This window comes from Schistocerca piceifrons, chromosome 11 (genome assembly GCF_021461385.2).
Source record: "Schistocerca piceifrons isolate TAMUIC-IGC-003096 chromosome 11, iqSchPice1.1, whole genome shotgun sequence".
NCBI lineage: Eukaryota > Metazoa > Arthropoda > Insecta > Orthoptera > Acrididae > Schistocerca > Schistocerca piceifrons.
Window position 1 is genome coordinate 131,341,752 of NC_060148.1, and position 18,000 is coordinate 131,359,751.

Genomic DNA, 18,000 nt, shown 5'->3' on the forward strand with positions numbered 1-18,000 from the left:
CACCAACGTGAATAGTCGTTTTGTTGCCACTTCCCCCAATGATTTTAGAAATTCTGATGGAATGTTATCTATCCGTTCTGCCTTATTTGACCGTAAGTCCTCCAAAGCTCTTTTATATTCCGAGTCTAATACTGGATCCCCTATCTCTTCTAAATCGACTCCTGTTTCTTCTTCTATCACATCAGACAAATCTTCAACCTCATAGAGGCTTTCAATGTATTCTTTCCACCTATCCGCTCTCTCCTCTGCATTTAACAGTGGAATTCCCATTGCACTCTTAATGTTACCACCGTTGCTTTTAATGTCACCAAAGGTTGTTTTGACTTTCCTGTATGCTTAGTCTGTCCTTCCGACAATCATATCTTTTTCGATGTCTTCACATTTTTCCTGCAGCCATTTCATCTTAGCTTCCCTGCACTTCCTATTTATTTCATTCCTCAGCGACTTGTATTTCTGTATTCCTGATTTTACCGGAACATGTTTGTGCTTCCTCCTTTCATCAATCAACTGAAGTATTTCTTCCGTTACCCATGGTTTCTTCGCAGCTACCTTCTTTGTACCTATGTTTTCCTTCCAAACTTCTGTGATGGCCCTTTTTAGAGTTGTCCATTCCTCTTCAACTGTACTGCCTACTGCGCTATTCCTTATTGCTGTATCTATAGCGTTAGAGAAATTCAAACATATCTTGTCATTTCTTAGTACTTCCGTATCCCATTTCTTTGCATATTGATTCTTCCTGTCTAATGTCTTGAACTTCAGCCTACTCTTCATCACTACTATATTGTGATCTGAGTCTATATCTGTTCCTGGGTATGCCTTACAATCCAGTATCTGATTTCGGAATCTCTGTCTGACCATGATGTAATCTAATTGAAATCTTCCCATATCTCTCGGCCTTTCCCAAGTATACCTCCTCCTCTTGTGATTCTTGAACAGGGTATTCGCTATTACTAGCTGAAACTTGTTAGAGAACTAAATTAGTCTTTCTCCTCTTTCATTCCTTGTCCCAAGCCCATATTCTCCTGTAACCTTTTCTTCTACTCCTTCCCCTACAACTGCATTCCAGTCACCCATGACTATTAGACTTTCGTCCCCCTTTACATACTGCATTACCCTTTCAATATCCTCATACAATTTTCTCTATCTGTTCATCTTTAGCTTGCACCGTCAGCATGTATACCTGAACTATCGTTGTCGGTGTTGGTCTGCTGTCGATTCTGATTAGAACAACCTTGTCACTGAACTGTTCACAGTAACACACCCTCTACCCTACCTTCCTATTCATAATGAATCCTACACCTGTTATACCATTTTCTGCTGCTGTTGATATTACCCGATACTCATCTGACCAGAAATCCTTGTCTTCCTTCCACTTCACTTCAGTGACCCCTACTATATCTAGATTGAGCCTCTGCATTTCCCTTTTCAGATTTTCTAGTTTCCCTACCACTTTCAAGCTTCTGACATTCCATGCCCCGACTCGTAGAACGTTATCCTTTTTTTGATTATTCAATCTTTTTCTCATGGTAACCTCCCCCTTGGTAGTCCCCTCCCAGAGATCTGAATGGGGGACTATTCCGGAATCTTTTGCCAATGGAGACATCATCATGACACTTCTTCAATTACAGGCCACATGTCCTGTGGATACACGTTATGTGTCTTTAATGCAGTGGTTTCCATTGCCTTCTGCATCCTCATGTCTTTGATCATTGCTGATTCTTCCGCCTTTAGGGGCAATTTCCCACCCCTAGGACAAGAGAGTGCCCTGAACCTCTATCCGCTCCTCCGCCCTCTTTGACAAGGCCGTTGGCAGAATGAGGCTGACTTCTTATGCTGGAGGTCTTCAGCCACCAATGCTGATTATTTATCAAAATTTAGGCAGTGGTGGGGATCGAACCCGGCACTGAAGACGTTTTGATTATGAATCAAAGACGTTACCCCTAGACCACAGGCTTCCTCTAAGCGACCCATAAATAGGTTGGTGTACGAGGGGGCCATCCTGGTACCCATGGCTGTTCCCTTTAATTGTTGGTATGTCTGGCCTTCGAAAGTGAAGAAGTTGTGAGTCAGGATGAAGCTGGCTAAGGTAATGAGGAAAGAGGTTTTAGGTAGGGTGGCAAGTAATCGGCGTGAAAGGAAGTGCTCCATTGCAGCGAGGCCCTGGACATTCGGAATATTTGTGTATAAGGAAATGGCATCAATGGTTACAAGGATGGTTTCTGGGGGTAACAGATTGGGTAAGGATTCCAGGCATTCGAGAAAGTGGTTGGTGTCTTTTATGAAGACTCCATGTAATGGGTTGAAGGTGTTGATCTACGTAGGCACAGATACGTTCTGTGGGGGCTTGGTAACCAGCTACAACGGGACGGCCGGGATGATTGGGTTTGTGAATTTTAGGAAGTAGGTAGAAGGTAGGGGTGTGGGGTGTCGGTGGGGTCAGGAGGTTGATGGAGTCAGGTGAAAGGTTTTGTAATGCACTTAAGGTTCTGAGGATTCCTTGAAGCTCCACCTGGACATCAGGAATAGGATTACCTTGGCAAACTTTGTATGTAGTGTTGTCTGAAAGCTGACGCAGTCCCTCAGCCACATACTCCCGATGATCAAGTACCACGGTCATGGAACCCTTGTCCACCGGAAGAATGACGATGGATCGGTCAGCCTTCAGATCACGGATAGCCTGGGCTTCAGCTGTGGTGATGTTGGGAGTAGGATTAAGGTTTTTCAAGAAGGACTGAGTGGCAAGGGTGGAAGTGAGAAATTCCTGGAAGGTTTGGAGAGGGTGATTTTGAGGAAGAGGAGGTGGGTCCCGCTGTGACAGAGGACAGAACTGTTTTCCCTTAAAACCCACATCCTTTCGTCTTTCCCTCTCCTTTCCTCTTTCCTGATGAAGCAACCATGTGTTGCAAAAGCTTGAATTTTGTGTGTGTGTTTGTGTTTGTTAGTATCTCTATCAACATACCAATGCTTTCGTTTGGTAAGTTACATCATCTTTGTTTTTAGATACAATTACATTATTATACACTCCTGGAAATTGAAATAAGAACACCGTGAATTCATTGTCCCAGGAGGGGGAAACTTTATTGACACATTCCTGGGGTCAGATACATCACATGATCACACTGACAGAACCACAGGCACATAGACACAGGCAACAGAGCATGCACAATGTCGGCACTAGTACAGTGTATATCCACCTTTCGCAGCAATGCAGGCTGCTATTCTCCCATGGAGACGATCGTAGAGATGCTGGATGTAGTCCTGTGGAACGGCTTGCCATGCCATTTCCACCTGGCGCCTCAGTTGGACCAGCGTTCGTGCTGGACGTGCAGACCGCGTGAGACGACGCTTCATCCAGTCCCAAACATGCTCAATGGGGGACAGATCCGGAGATCTTGCTGGCCAGGGTAGTTGAATTACACCTTCTAGAGCACGTTGGGTGGCACGAGATACATGCGGACGTGCATTGTCCTGTTGGAACAGCAAGTTCCCTTGCCGGTCTAGGAATGGTAGAACGATGGGTTCGATGACGGTTTGGATGTACCGTGCACTATTCAGTGTCCCCTCGACCATCACCAGTGGTGTACGGCCAGTGTAGGAGATCGCTCCCCACACCATGATGCCGGGTGTTGGCCCTGTGTGCCTTGGTCGTATGCAGTCCTGATTGTGGCGCTCACCTGCACGGCACCAAACACGCATACGACCATCATTGGCACCAAGGCAGAAGCGACTCTCATCGCTGAAGACGACACGTCTCCATTCGTCCCTCCATTCACGCCTGTCGCGACACCACTGGAGGCGGGCTGCACGATGTTGGGGCGTGAGCGGAAGACGGCCTAACGGTGTGCGGGACCGTAGCCCAGCTTCATGGAGACGGTTGCGAATGGTCCTCGCCGATACCCCAGGAGCAACAGTGTCCCTAATTTGCTGGGAAGTGGCGGTGCGGTCCCCTACGGCACTGCGTAGGATCCTACGGTCTTGGCGTGCATCCGTGCATCGCTGCGGTCCGGTCCCAGGTCGACGGGCACGTGCACCTTCCGCCGACCACTGGCGACAACATCGATGTACTGTGGAGACCTCACGCCCCACGTGTTGAGCAATTCGGCAGTACGTCCACCCGGCCTCCCGCATGCCCACTATACGCCCTCACTCAAAGTCCGTCAACTGCACTTACGGTTCACGTCCACGCTGTCGCGGCATCCTACCAGTGTTAAAGACTGCGATGGAGCTCCGTATGCCACAGCAAACTGGCTGACACTGACGGTGGCGGTGCACAAATGCTGCGCAGCTAGCGCCATTCGACGGCCAACACCGCGGTTCCTGGTGTGTCCGCTGTGCCGTGCGTGTGATCATTGCTTGTACAGCCCTCTCGCAGTGTCCGGAGCAAGTATGGTGGGTCTGACACACCAGTGTCAATGTGTTCTTTTTTCCATTTCCAGGAGTGTATTTTCAAAACTGTTTTTGTCGTTATATTAGTTTTTTGCATGTCGGACTAAAGTGAACAATCGATATGGAGTGAGGGCAATCATTGATTCATGAATAACTGTGATATAAAAACTAAATTTATCTTTGCATTGAACAATGCGACCTATGTTTTTATGTTCTTTGGTAATCACTATGTTGTTGAAATTTCTATTGGGTGTATGGATGAGTATTCCATGTATTGAGACTAAATTCAATAAAGTATTGTCTATTATTATAGTTGTGTGTATTACAAGTGGATGCAGAATTCCCCTAAAGTGATGAACTCGTACTGAACAGTACATAACATGTCCAACTGTGCACACAGCACAGTGGATTCCAACACAACGGCCGTGAAGACAGAGTGCTGCAGTCCGCCATCTACCAGCAACAGTATGCTACAAACAACTGCTCTGAGTGTCAGCACAGGATCAGTTAATGGCAACAAGAATTACAACATAAGCATTGCACCTTTCCGGCCTACCAGGGTGCAGTTTTGGGTAATACTTAATACTTGTGGAGATCATTTTATGGTTACATGGACTCATATCTGATATGTAACAGTTTACATTGATTATCTCACAGTTGGAGTTAAATGTGATCGAACAGTTATGTGATGTTTTATGCCGACAATCTTATGCTGTGTTTAAAAAAAACTACTCCAGCATTTTATGCTACCACCAGAATCAAGGTTACAAAAAATTATTGAGTATAAAACATGTGTCAGCAATTCCCCATCCCAAGTGCTTCACTTGTTACATGCAATGGCAGGTAATGAACTGCTATCAGAATAGTCTCTAAAAATTTTCTGGCTTTGAAGACTGCCACGAAACATGACGTCCATTCTTTGTGCTTGTACAGATCTCTCCTTTGATGAATTTTCATGCAAAGTGGATGCTGTTACAATTGTGTGCATGGATAATACAACTTGTGCCACCGTGAATGAGGTTATGGCTGCACATGGTGACCACAGCTACAACAGGGACCCCCGACACATGCATTACAGCAGCATAGACACAAGACCCATGAGCAGTTGAATGAAGTAGCCAGACTAAATTCTAGGCTAAAAAGGCATATCGACAACGATGGGGTTTGAAGCGAGAACAACCGGCAACGTAGAAACTGGTTTTGGTACCAGAAGTGTTTTGCTAATGCAGTGAGGCAGTGCACAAGCCCCAGCACATACCCAAAAAGGGTGACTGGTGCCTGTAGGCTTGCACACTTGTCAGGATTTTTCACAGTGCCTAAAAGACAGAAAGAATGCAAAGGTTTCAGCTGTTACAGATTCCACTTTATTCATCAAAGAGAGAAAGTCTGGTCCACCTTCCCCAGTTGACACTGGTTTAGTCATCAGTGTTTATCCAAGAATACCAATTGATTCTGGCAAAATTTGAAGATATTCCTTTTCTCACAGCTGCCAAAAATTCTGCAATCTGAACATATGGGAAGAAAACACTAACTCTATGATTAGATTACAACTTCCGCCATACGTGGACATTTGTATCGCTGAAGAGACTGGGCCAGTTTTAGGAGCAAATTTTCTCTGACATTTTTCAATTGTGCCATATTTAGTGCTTCGATGCATAGTGCAAAGACCTCTCTCTCTTGAACTCACTACAGCATCAGAGCGCATACTGCACGACTCCACCTCTATCTGTCGTGTGAAGATTTCTGAACGAGCCCCCTCTTCCTCATTGATTATACAAAGCTGTGTACACTGCTGTATGATGCAGAGTGCACACAAGTGCATTACAAGAGAAGACACTGGACACCTATTTGCACAAAACAACCGGAAACGTTTGGAGTTGAGAGAGACCTGCAAGGTACATGAAGAAAAATTTCTGAAATACAAGGACTGCATTCTGTGAAAGGATCAACTGCTTGTGAATTACAAGATGAATATGCTAAACTACAAATGAAAATTTCCATATCGCAAAAAGAGCAGCAAGCGTGAACAACTGTGGCACCTGTGCTGCGCTGCAGTGTTGCCAGAGGGTGGCCAAACTTCTTCCCCCCTCTTCCTTCTCCAAGGCCAACTTTGTGTCAAGCAATGATCTTGGCCAACAGCTGCTGTGTGAGTTTCCTGTACTAACAGATCCAGTGTTGGCTAAGAGGTACAGAGGTCATTCTACTCAACATTTTATGAGGACAACACCAGGTCAGCCGGTAGCTTTCAGTCCTCTATACTTGCCTTCCGATATATTTTCTACAGAGAAATAGGAATTCAATAACGTGATTACTGGTGGAGCCACATCAAGATCAAACAGTGTGTGGGTGGCCCCATTGCAGATGGTAAAGAAGAAAAATGGATCATAGAGAATCTGTGTAGACTGTGGGGATTTCAGCGCCTGCGCTTTTCCTGACCGGCATCTTGTGCCTCACACAGTTGACTTTAAAGGTAATATAGATGGTGCTTGCTATTTCACTGTTGTTGACTATGCTAAGGTATTGTCACAAATACCTCTGGCTCTGAAAGACAAAAAAAGGCATGCATGGTAATATTTAAGAGAAAGTGTGCTTTTTTGACCCTTTTTTTTAGTGAATGTCAAATTTGGGAAGTCATAGAAGTCAAACCACAATTAGGAGAATAATTTCTTTTCTACATTTTAAAAATACGATCATACTCAACTTCCAGTCAAATTGTCATTGCTTTCCAATCAATAGTTTTTTCCTAATAATGGTGGGTGTAGATTGCTGCAATTTGCCTAATGATGATACATATTAACAAGATGAAAAGCATATATGCAAGCTCTGTTGTTGCCTTTCACAGCTGTTATGTTTTTATGCACATAAATCTACATAAAGTGCTAATATCACATCTTTAATTTATTTGCTTTTGCATTTCTATGTGCTGCATGCTCACATGTGCTATGTTGGCAGACCTCTGAACAGTATTTCCACTTCATTTTTCATTGTTGCAGTGTTTACAGCAAGGCTTCCCATCAGATACAAAACAATTGTGCTCCCATTTGTTGTTGTGTATTTGTGTGAGGCAGTGCTCATGACACAATTTGTTGCCTTGTACTTTTGTGAACCCATGCATCATTTACGGAGCTCTGAAAATTCTATGGTGATCAGTGCACATGCTTACTTTGTGGTGAGGCCAAAAAGAATGAGCTGTGAGCAATTCTATGTCATAGCCAACAAAGAGAACTTCTAGCCAACGGCATTGTCTCAGTGGTAACACCGGTTCTTGTCAGATCACCGAACTTAAGTGCTGTCGGGCTTGGCTAGCACTTGGGTGGGTGGCTGTCCAGTCTTCAGAACGCTGCTGGCAAGCAGGGTGCACTCAGCCTTTGTGAGGCAAATTGAGGAGCTACTTGATTGAGAAGTAGCAGCTCCAGTCTCGTTAACTGACAAACAGCAGGGAGGTCGGTGTGCTGACCACATGCTCCTCCACATCCGTATCCAGTGACGCCTGTCGGCAGAGGATGACACAGTGGTCAGTCAGTACTGTTGGGCCTTCTGAGGCCTGTTTGGATGGAGTTTAGTTTTTAGTTAAAGAGAACTTTTGAATGTCTCGGTATTAGTGGAAGTACAGTGAAACAAATTTCAAGAAAATATAGGGAAACTTCGTGTCTTGTATCACCAAAAAAAAGAGTCATAAGAAGAAAAATCCACAACTTCTGAGTGGAAAAGCAGTTTCCAACAGTGGCAGCCATATTGTAAAAGCTGAAGACTAAGGTGGAAGATTTTCCTGATAGGAATGAAACAACCCTTTGGCTTGCTATTCAAAAATTGGCTTCAATATAAAAAAAATATAAAAAAACATCTATGTGCTGATTGAAAATAACCAAGTAGCAAAAAAAAGTAGATGAGGTCTTGCAGGAAATAATACACTGATGCTACAATGGATGGACTACTTATTACATTGATGAGGGTAGGTGTGGTGTAAATCGTTACAAAACGTTTGGTTGGCAGGAATGAAAAAATGCCTTATGTATCAGAAAATGCATGTGATTATCACAGAGGAAGTGTTCAAGAGTAGAATGGCTGGAAAGGAGGATTTCAAACACCATCCGGTTCTAGAAAAATAATTATAATGTGCCACATTGGGAAACAAGTGGGTTTGTACAAAATGCAGGCTTATGATTTATTGCACAAAAAGTAGGTGCAGATCATCATTTTGAAATAAATGCCAGACTCTAAAAAAACTGGTTTAGAAGCATTCCAAAAAATCACAAACTGATCTCTGATTGTTTCAGATCAGGCTCCATATCACAACACAGTGATAAATACAGTATTGCAAAATCTGTCTACAAAATAGAGAAAGAATTCTATTATTGAATGGGTGGAAAGCAGCAATGTAGAGCTTCCATGTAATGCCACGTCATATGAGGAATTTACCATAGCTGGCCTACTGGTACATGCATGACTGCACTTCAGGGTACAGCAATACCTGGAGGAATTCAGTGACTCATGTACACAAACTTGAAATCAGGTATGCGCAAAGAGCCCACTGTCCTGGCATATCACTAGAACTGTTGCTGATCCAAGTAGACAGCTGCAGTAGCAGCAGCAAGACCTTAGCCAGCAGCAAAAGTGATTAAGATAGGTTTGATTTCAGTCATCATTCTTTACTGCAAAATTTATTTGAGCTAATTGGCTTTTCCATTTCCTGTTGAAATGTGCTATACAACTGTACATTTAATGTGAGCTGCTTGCATGTCGACCATTTATTTTCAGTTTCCCATATTATTCCCTTCTACTCTCAACAAAAACTGAATGCACCAGTGCCATACTGGAATGCAACTACAGTTTCCGTTCTTTGCCAATGAACTGGTGCTTATGATACATTACAACAGTGGCAGCATGCTGGTTTGACAACTAACAGACTCGCATATATTGCAGCTACTAAGACAATTGCTTTGTGAACACTTAATTAACAAACACAAGGAGTATTTATTAGCTAAGACATATAATGTAACCAACAAAATTCAAGCTTAACAACAGTGCCCTCACCGACACAATAGCTACAACAGTAACTTCAATCACAGCATCTTGCATCTGACATTATTGCAATGAAATGAGTAATCAGAAAATACCAAAAATCTGTCTGTAAATAGGATGAGATCTTTAAACTGTTGAAAGGAATTTTTTTACAGTCTGATTTTTAGGCATCCTTAAATGTGACACTCCCTGAAAAAAGCTAAAAAAAGCATTATTTCTCTTAAATATTACCATGTATGTCACCCCCATTTCAACTGAGATGTATTATTCATACACTGAATGAAAGTGACATATCCACAATTCTGGCAAGGTGTAACATATCGATGTTTGTAATGCAATGTTACCAGAATACAAGCTCAAAGTCAGGGGTCAATCATTATGAAATGGATAGTAGAGGGACAAGTATTCACAATTTTCACAGATCATAAACCTCTGACTTCCATATTTCAAAGTGTTATTGACCTCAACTCACCACATCCAATTCGCCAAGCAGAGTTCATTGCCCAATTGTTGACAGACGTGCAAAACATTGCAGGACAGGATAATGTCACAGCCGACTGCTTGTCTCACTACTGTGTGACATTTCCCATCAGTAACTGGTCTGACGTAGCAGCAGAACGAGATATAGAGTGTGTCCTTCAGCACTGCCGGGCCAATACTGCAATGGCAGGCCTGTGCCTTGAGTGCCTGCCACTGCACAACGTGAGACAAGGGATTTGGTGTGACACTTCGGGATACAACTTATGTCCATTTACCCTAGCAATGTGGCAATGTGCAGAGTTTGACACCTTTTACAACCTAGCATACAGCTGAGGAAAAGAGCTACTGCTAAGTTAATATCAAACACAGTTGTTTGGCCAGGAATACAGAAAAATTACCTCGATTAGCTTGAAGTAGCATGTGATGTCAAAGTTGTAAAATCTCTTGCCATAACTTTACTCCAGTGAATGACTTCCCATCACTGTCACCTTCAGGGAGATTCTCACACTTACGAGGGGTGGTCAAAACATTTATAGCCCAAGGTAGTTACCATAATGTCTTCTCCCACAAACAACACCATCAACTTTTATGGTGACCCTTTGTAGGTATGCAAATCAAATTTTACGGCTCCATCTTCATTAGTTTTCCCACAAGGTTGCATTGTATACCATAGTTTAAGCAAAATTGCGAAAATCGAGAGAATCAAGAACTGTGCTGTGATAAAATATCTTCATTTGAAGGGAATGACACCCAAGGAAATTGCAGAGGATGTGCAGAATACATGTAAGGACAGTGCTCTATCTTACGCAGCAGTGAAAAACTGGATGTCCAACTTCAAACATGGAAGAACACATGGGAAGATGTGCCGAGGAGCAGAAAGCCTGTCACCGTTGCCACTAATGAAACAGTGACTGCAATTCAAGATATGATTTTCCAGGATCATTGAACAATACTGCAGCACATTTAAATGACATTTGGAATCTCCCTTGGGCATGTTCATGACAGTATTGTGGATATATATGTTGGGAATGCAGAAAGTTTCATCTCCGTGGGTCCCGAAAGACATGAATGCAGATCAGAGACAGGAGTGTGTGCAGTGTTGTGAAAAAAGTGTTGTGAAGAAATTGTTCACCAATTTGAAGTGGATGGAGATGGCTTTCTTGCAATGTATGTGACTTTGGTGAAATGTGGGTGCACCACTTTGATCCTGAGACAAAACAACAGTCACAACAATGAAAACATCCTTCATCCCCTACCCAAAAAAATTTTAGACTCAAAAATCAGCTGGCAAGGTGATAGCATCAATCTTCTGGGATGCTGAAGGGGTAATAATTATTGTGGGCTACTTGCAAAAGAGAGTAACTATTAATGCATCATACTATTGTGCCTTCTTGCACTGTTTGAGAGAAGAGGTAAAGAAAAAATTGCACGAAAAATTGGCTCATGGATATCTTCTGCATCAGAACAATGCATCGGCGCAAAAAGCCTTCGAACACTGGAAACTTTGCGTGACTGTGAGCTTGAATTGTTATATCATCTGCCGTATTTACCTGATTTGTCTCCATCAGACTTTTTTCTTTTTCCAAACCTAAAAAAAGACCTCAAATGATGACAATTTGACAATGATGATGCAGTGATTGCTGCTGTGAATGCTTTGTTGGACTCAAAATCGAAGACCTTTTATTTGAATGGTTTGCAGAAGTTACCTTAGTGTGCCCCCAAGTGTATTATTGTACAAGGGTATTATATTGAAAAATAAATTGGTATTATGAAATTTCTGTCATTCTTTATTTATTAGACTAGAAACTTTTCGACCTCCTCTCATACGCATGGATATTGTATGTCCTCTTCCCACTTCAAAAAGCTTTCATTTGCTGGTATCATGGTAGATAGATTTATTAGGTGGCCTGAGGCTGTCCCTGTAACAGATATTTCTGCAGTGTCTGTTTCCCATGTGTTGATCTCTAGTTGGTTCTCCAGGTTTGGCATTCCTCAAATTATCACTGCTGACAGGGGTAGACAGTTTGAATGTCAAGTGTTCGAGGAGCTCTTGAGATTATGCAGATGCAAACTACAATCTACCACCCTGCCAGTAGATGGCTGGCCATGCAGAATTTTGGATGATAGCAATATCATTAGTACTTCTAGGCCTCCACAGAGTAATTAAAGAAGACTTAGGCTGTTCCTCTGCTTAATTAGCCTGTGGAGCGCAACTGAAAGTACCAGGCAAATTTTTCTTGTGCTCTCCCCTTTCCAGTCTATATGTTAGGAAAAATGCCCCATTTTTACACACTCTGCAAACTCACATGCAACTCCTCAGACGTGCCAATCCTTCATGATACAGAGACAAACAAATATATATGGCTCTACCTTTACAATATTATTTTTGACTAAACTACCTTGTGCATCTGATTGTTTGCATAGTGGTTCAACAGCAAGTTCTTTTCCTAAATTCTAAGGTGTTAACACCATTATTTAAATTTAAAATTTATTTCTTAATTCTATAAATATATTATTAGAAATGTCAGGTCTATTGCCCAAGTCTTTCCTTAGTTCACTTTTTGATGCCTCAATTCTGCTACCCAAGTCTTTACTGGTTTCAGCCATAATTTTATCACAATCACTACTTTGTTAATCATGTTTCTCACCTAAAATCTTCCTGAGTTGTTTAAATAAATTGTTGTAATAATGTCCACAATGACAATGTTCCACACAATTGATTCCAGTCATTTGCTTTGTCACATTACTTATCCATCCATGTGGTTTCATTCTCACCCAATAATGTTGGTAGTGTCTTACATTTTTATAATTTTGTTCAGATTACTTTTTTACCCATAATGCATACCTGAAATTTAGAAGTTGTTTAGCACATCTGACCTTACATTTTCAGCAGATCACAGCTCCTCCAACCAAACTGAAATATTAGCAGGTTGAATTGGTGCACTTCACTACCTAAATGGGTGTTGGTCGATGGACAATGGTTAGTGTAATTCAGTAACTTTTAAAGTTCCTCTATTGGAAATATTAACTGTTCTTTTTCTTGGATTGTCAGGCAATTTGTGACTATGAAATGATATACTCAAAATGCAGAATGTTACTTTAAAACGTATTTCAAGCATCACATGACACAGTATTGACACCACAAAATCTGTTTCAACAATGAAGCACGTATGGCCACCAGCATACTTCTTTTATAATTTTACAGTAATCAGAGTTGAATCCACATATTGTTTTATACTAAATGCTGAAAAATTACAACTGAGCTTTTACAATTCTGGATAGCTTGTTGGTTAATACAGATTTGTTTTTCTGTGAAGTTTGTATATAATAATAGTGTAACAGAATTACACTTACTACCTTACATAAATATAAGACCTCCATGCCCAAATAGTGCTTAACTTAAAAATACTAATTACTTCAGTGTTATGTAAATTTTTATGTTCATAGCATGTCTTTGGTGTAATTGTGTTACGTTTTATTTGATACATATACTACTTTTTGCACTATTATTTGAAATATATCACAATTATTTTTTTTTTAAACCACATAGTAGGTTGACTAATTACATCCCAAAGTGACCGCTTTATATCAGTGATGCAAGTACAAAACAAGTACAAAACATGGAGGTTAGATGATATATGCAGACATAGTGATGTGAAGAGGTATCAGATTTCAGTTTATGTTTCATCAATGTGTTGTAATGTATTGTTGCATTCTGCCACATTACAGTCAGAAGAAGGGGAGGGAGGAAGGTGGAAGGATGGTGTGAGATGGGGTGTAGCGACTAGGGTTGGAAAGAGGGTTACATCTTGGGATGGATTTTATCATTGGGTAACGGTAGTCGTTTGAAGTTCTGGAAGGAGAGGATGGATAAGGCATGAATGTACATATGTTGTATACATGCAGTGGCTCAGTAATGTACATTGATTGATGATTAGTGTATAGGATATTGAGTGCTGGCAGTTGTTTTTGCAGTTAATGTGTTGGATCCAGAGATGCACCAAGAACAGAAAAAAGTTTGCATAGGGGCAGACAAGGGATTTGTAGGTGAGGATAATGGTGGAAGGATGTAGACCTCAAGTGCCACCTGTTAATGATTTCGGTAGTTTTAATCTGTATTGGGCTTTGTATTGGGGGCCTAAATGCTCTCTTATGTTAGTCAGGGGGATGGGTTCATTGCATGTGGAGAGGTGGGAATTTGGATGCTAGAAGCGCCAAGTGGTGTGACCAGAGGGGGTGGCTTGGATTTAGTTGACGTTTCCATGTATTTTGCTACTCAACCAGGAGATTTAAGTAGTGTTGGAGGGACGAATGGTAGAGTCCAGTGCATCACAGTCTCTCTCCTTATATAGTTTAGAGCCATGGGCATTTAAATCTCACAGTGTCCACTCTACAACAGATTAGCAATGGCCCTGGCAACTCGTGTCCACTGCTGCATTATGCAATGCAGACGACATCTCCCTTCCTTTTGTTTCAAAGGCCAGTTACCAAGCTGCTCTGAGGGTAAAACCCTTACCTCAATTAACAAGATTCATCACCACTCATTAATAATGATGTCCTATAAATCATTTGACATGCAGATTACAGACATCTTTTTTTAAAAAACTAAACATGTGCTTTTCCATTAAACTGTGCACTATCCATGTAGATCTATTTATCTGCTTGAGTCTTTTGTTACATATACGTTCAATGCAACATAGGGAGACATGTTGGCGCATTTGTTCAATGTACTGTTTTCCATATTTGCATGGGATGTGATAGACAACAAAAGCTGCACTAACATATAGCAGAAAAGCAATCTCATGTTCTCTTTAATTGTTTTCTGCTTCTTTCTTCCTGTCATTGCATTTGTGTGCCCCCAGTGCCTTCTTAATTTCCCTATTTTTGTAGCGGTTGAAAGCAAAAGTGTTTTAAGGCAGTCCATATCCACAGTAAGTAGCTGTCATCACATATGATCTTTGTTATGTGCACCAGTGTTGTCATATAGGACTGTCACTATCATCAGTGGTGGTAGCTAGTCACTGGAAGATACAAGTCTGTGTGCACCGATTTCCTGTACCCTCCATGTGCCAGAGTGCCATCAGGTTTATTTTGCATGGGCACATCCAGAAATGGTAGACAGTTGTTCTCCTTAACATGTGAAGTAAATTTAATCTAGGTACTTGCCTAATGGAGGCACCAAACTTCTAAGACAGTGTAATTTATAAGGGAACTGAAATATAGTGGCAGACAATTCAGGTAACTGAAACAGAAGCTTTATTTTACTAGCACAAAATTTGTCTGAATAAAATGAGAAACTATATTGTTGCTCTCTCCCCACTAGTAGATAATCCCTTGTTTAGAAGGGGTGACCATAAGTTTTAGTTTGAAAGCTTTGCAATCCAGAAGCAGAATCAGTATGTCATTCAGCATAATTGCCATGAGCATTGAGACAATCTTCCCATTTATGCTTCGGCTTGAAGATACCCATTTGGCAAAACATTGTGTCCTATTGTGAGAAGGAGTCCGTAACTGCCTGCTGCACATCATTGTTTAACATGAATCACTGATCCTTCAAGACATTTTTAAAGGAACTGAAGGCATGTAAATAACATAGGGAGAGGTCAAGGCTACAGGGCAGGTGCCCGAGTGGCTCGCACTTGAGCTGGCATAACTCCTAATCTCTCCAAGATCGACCAGCATCCTCTGTCAAACTGCGATGAGCACAGAACATGGCACACCATTCCACAGTGGTGATTTTCAACAAACATGCTGCCCCATACACATTTTCCATTCTCCAGTGTACATCTGCCTGTTTGTGCTTCAACAAGCAACAAAAGAATAATAGTGCATTGTTGCTGTTTAAACACATTTGGTAATAACATCGCCACAGTTCACATTTTTGCATTTACTGCATACATGTCAGAAAGACACAATTGCCATACTGATTTATTGCCTACATGTCAGTGCCTATACAGGGTGAAAAGTAATTAAACCGACAAACTCTGGAAGGTTGTAGGGGACATCAAAACAAATATTTTTCCCGAATGTCATTTTTTCCTATGAGGATTATTTAAACTGGTGGAGGCTGTATTACATTCTTCAGTTGTTAGAGGGTGTATTACAATCTTCAGTTGTAAGCAACTGCTGTCCACCAGTGTAGCAGTGCATCATCTCTGTTTACTAATGGAGCAATACACCTGGAGTGCGTACACTGATATGGTTGGTGCATACTATGTAGCGCACCACAACAGATGAGCTGAACAGTGGGTTTATCAACAACAATATCTTAATATGAAACTTCCTGGCAGATTAAAACTGTGTGCCAGACCAAGACTCGAACTTGGGACCTTTGCCTTTCGCGGGCAAGTGCTCTACCAACTACGCTACCCAAGCACGACTCACGCCCCATCCTCACAGCTTTAACTCCTTCCAAACTTCACCGAAGCTCTCCTCCGAAGTTTCATATTAGCGCACACTCTGCTGTAGAGTGAAAATTTCATTCTAGAAACATCCCCCAGGCTGTGCCTAAGCCATGTCTCTGCAATATCCTTTCTTCCTGGAGTGCTAGTTCTGCAAGGTTCGCAGGAGAGCTTCTATGAAGTTTGGAAGGTAGGAGACAAGGTACTGATGGAATTAAAGCTGTGAGAACGGGGTGTGTGTCGTGCTTGGGTAGCTCAGTCAGTAGAGCACTTGCCCGCGAAAGGCAAAGGTCCCGAGTTTGAGTCTCGGTCTGGCACACAGTTTTAATCTGCCAGGAAGTTTCATATCAGTGTACACTCCACTGTAGAGTGAAAATTTCATTCTAGAAACAATAGCCTAATTGCTGTATCCCGCATCATACGACCTTTGTTGCTGTGTACCAACGTCTGCGTGAGACCGGGTCACTTAGCAGATTAACTGGACAGGGACGCCGTCGCACGGTAAGAACACTGCAATCTGAGGGAGCTGTTTTGCAGCATGTGGAGCCAGATTCTTCAATCAGCACTCGTGCAATTCCACGCAACATGGGGATGAATCAGACAAATGTAAGAACAGTCCTTCGAGAGCAATTGTTACGTCCATTTCACTTACAGCATGTCCACAACCTATAACTGGTTGATTGTCCACCCAGAGCACAGTTTTTGCAGTGGTACCTGGAACAGTGTGAAATGCATCCTACATTTCCATCCTCTCTGTTGTTTACCGATGAAGCAACGTTCAGGCGTGACGGAGTCTTCAACATGCACAATTTACATGTTTGGAATGAGGATAGCCCACATGCCACAGATAATAGCGCTCATCAAGTGCGGTTCTTCATTAATGTGTGGGTCAGTGTTGTTGGGAACTGTTTAATTGGGCCGTACCTGCTACCTAAGCCATTAAATGGCAGGTACTATTATAATTTTCTCGCCAGAGCGTTGCCAGAATTGCTGGAAGACGTCCCGCTCCCTACAACGCATGTGGTTCCAACATGACAGGGCACCGGCACATTTCAGTCATCATGTGTGTCAATTCCTTGACTGACAGTTCCCATAAATGTGGATTGGCAGTGGTGGTTCTGTATCATGGCCTGCTCGATCCTCAGATATGTTCTCTCTGGACTTTTTAGTGTGGGGAGAGATGTGAAACATTGTTTAGACAGCTGCTGTTGCATCAGAAGAGGATCTGGATGCCCAGATAGTAGCAGCAGCAGGAACAGTTCAGGATACTCCTGGGGTTTTTGCCCGTGTCAGACAGAACATGATCCAACAGTGTAACCTTTTGTTTACGTGTAGATGGAGGTATTTTTGAAAATCTACTGTAATTGAAATTGGGTTGTGTTAATATGTTGTCTCTTGGTCATAAAAAAATGGGAAAGAGTTTGTTGGTTTAATTAATTTGCCACTAGAGAAATCTTCCTGTACTGGTTTAAATACTCCTCATAGGAAAAAATATTTGTTTTGATGTCCCTTACAACCTCCCAGAGTTTGTCAGTTTAAATACTTTTCACCCTGTATACCCACATCAAAGTTGTGGTACGTTGCTTATAAACTGCAGCAATGACCTCAGATGCAAACTTTTTGATTGATCCTTATATAATTTGTCTCAGTTTTATTTAGCCTGCTGGTTGGCCCTAAATTTCTGTCAAGCTGTTTTATTCATTGACAGCAC

General features: G+C 41.9%; 1 protein-coding gene across 1 annotated transcript in view; it reads left to right on the forward strand.

Annotated features, from left to right (window-relative positions):
* Positions 1-18,000, forward strand: part of LOC124719793 (plasma membrane calcium-transporting ATPase 2-like) — a 570,459-nt gene that overhangs the window by 551,594 nt on the left and 865 nt on the right. The window lies entirely within an intron of this gene.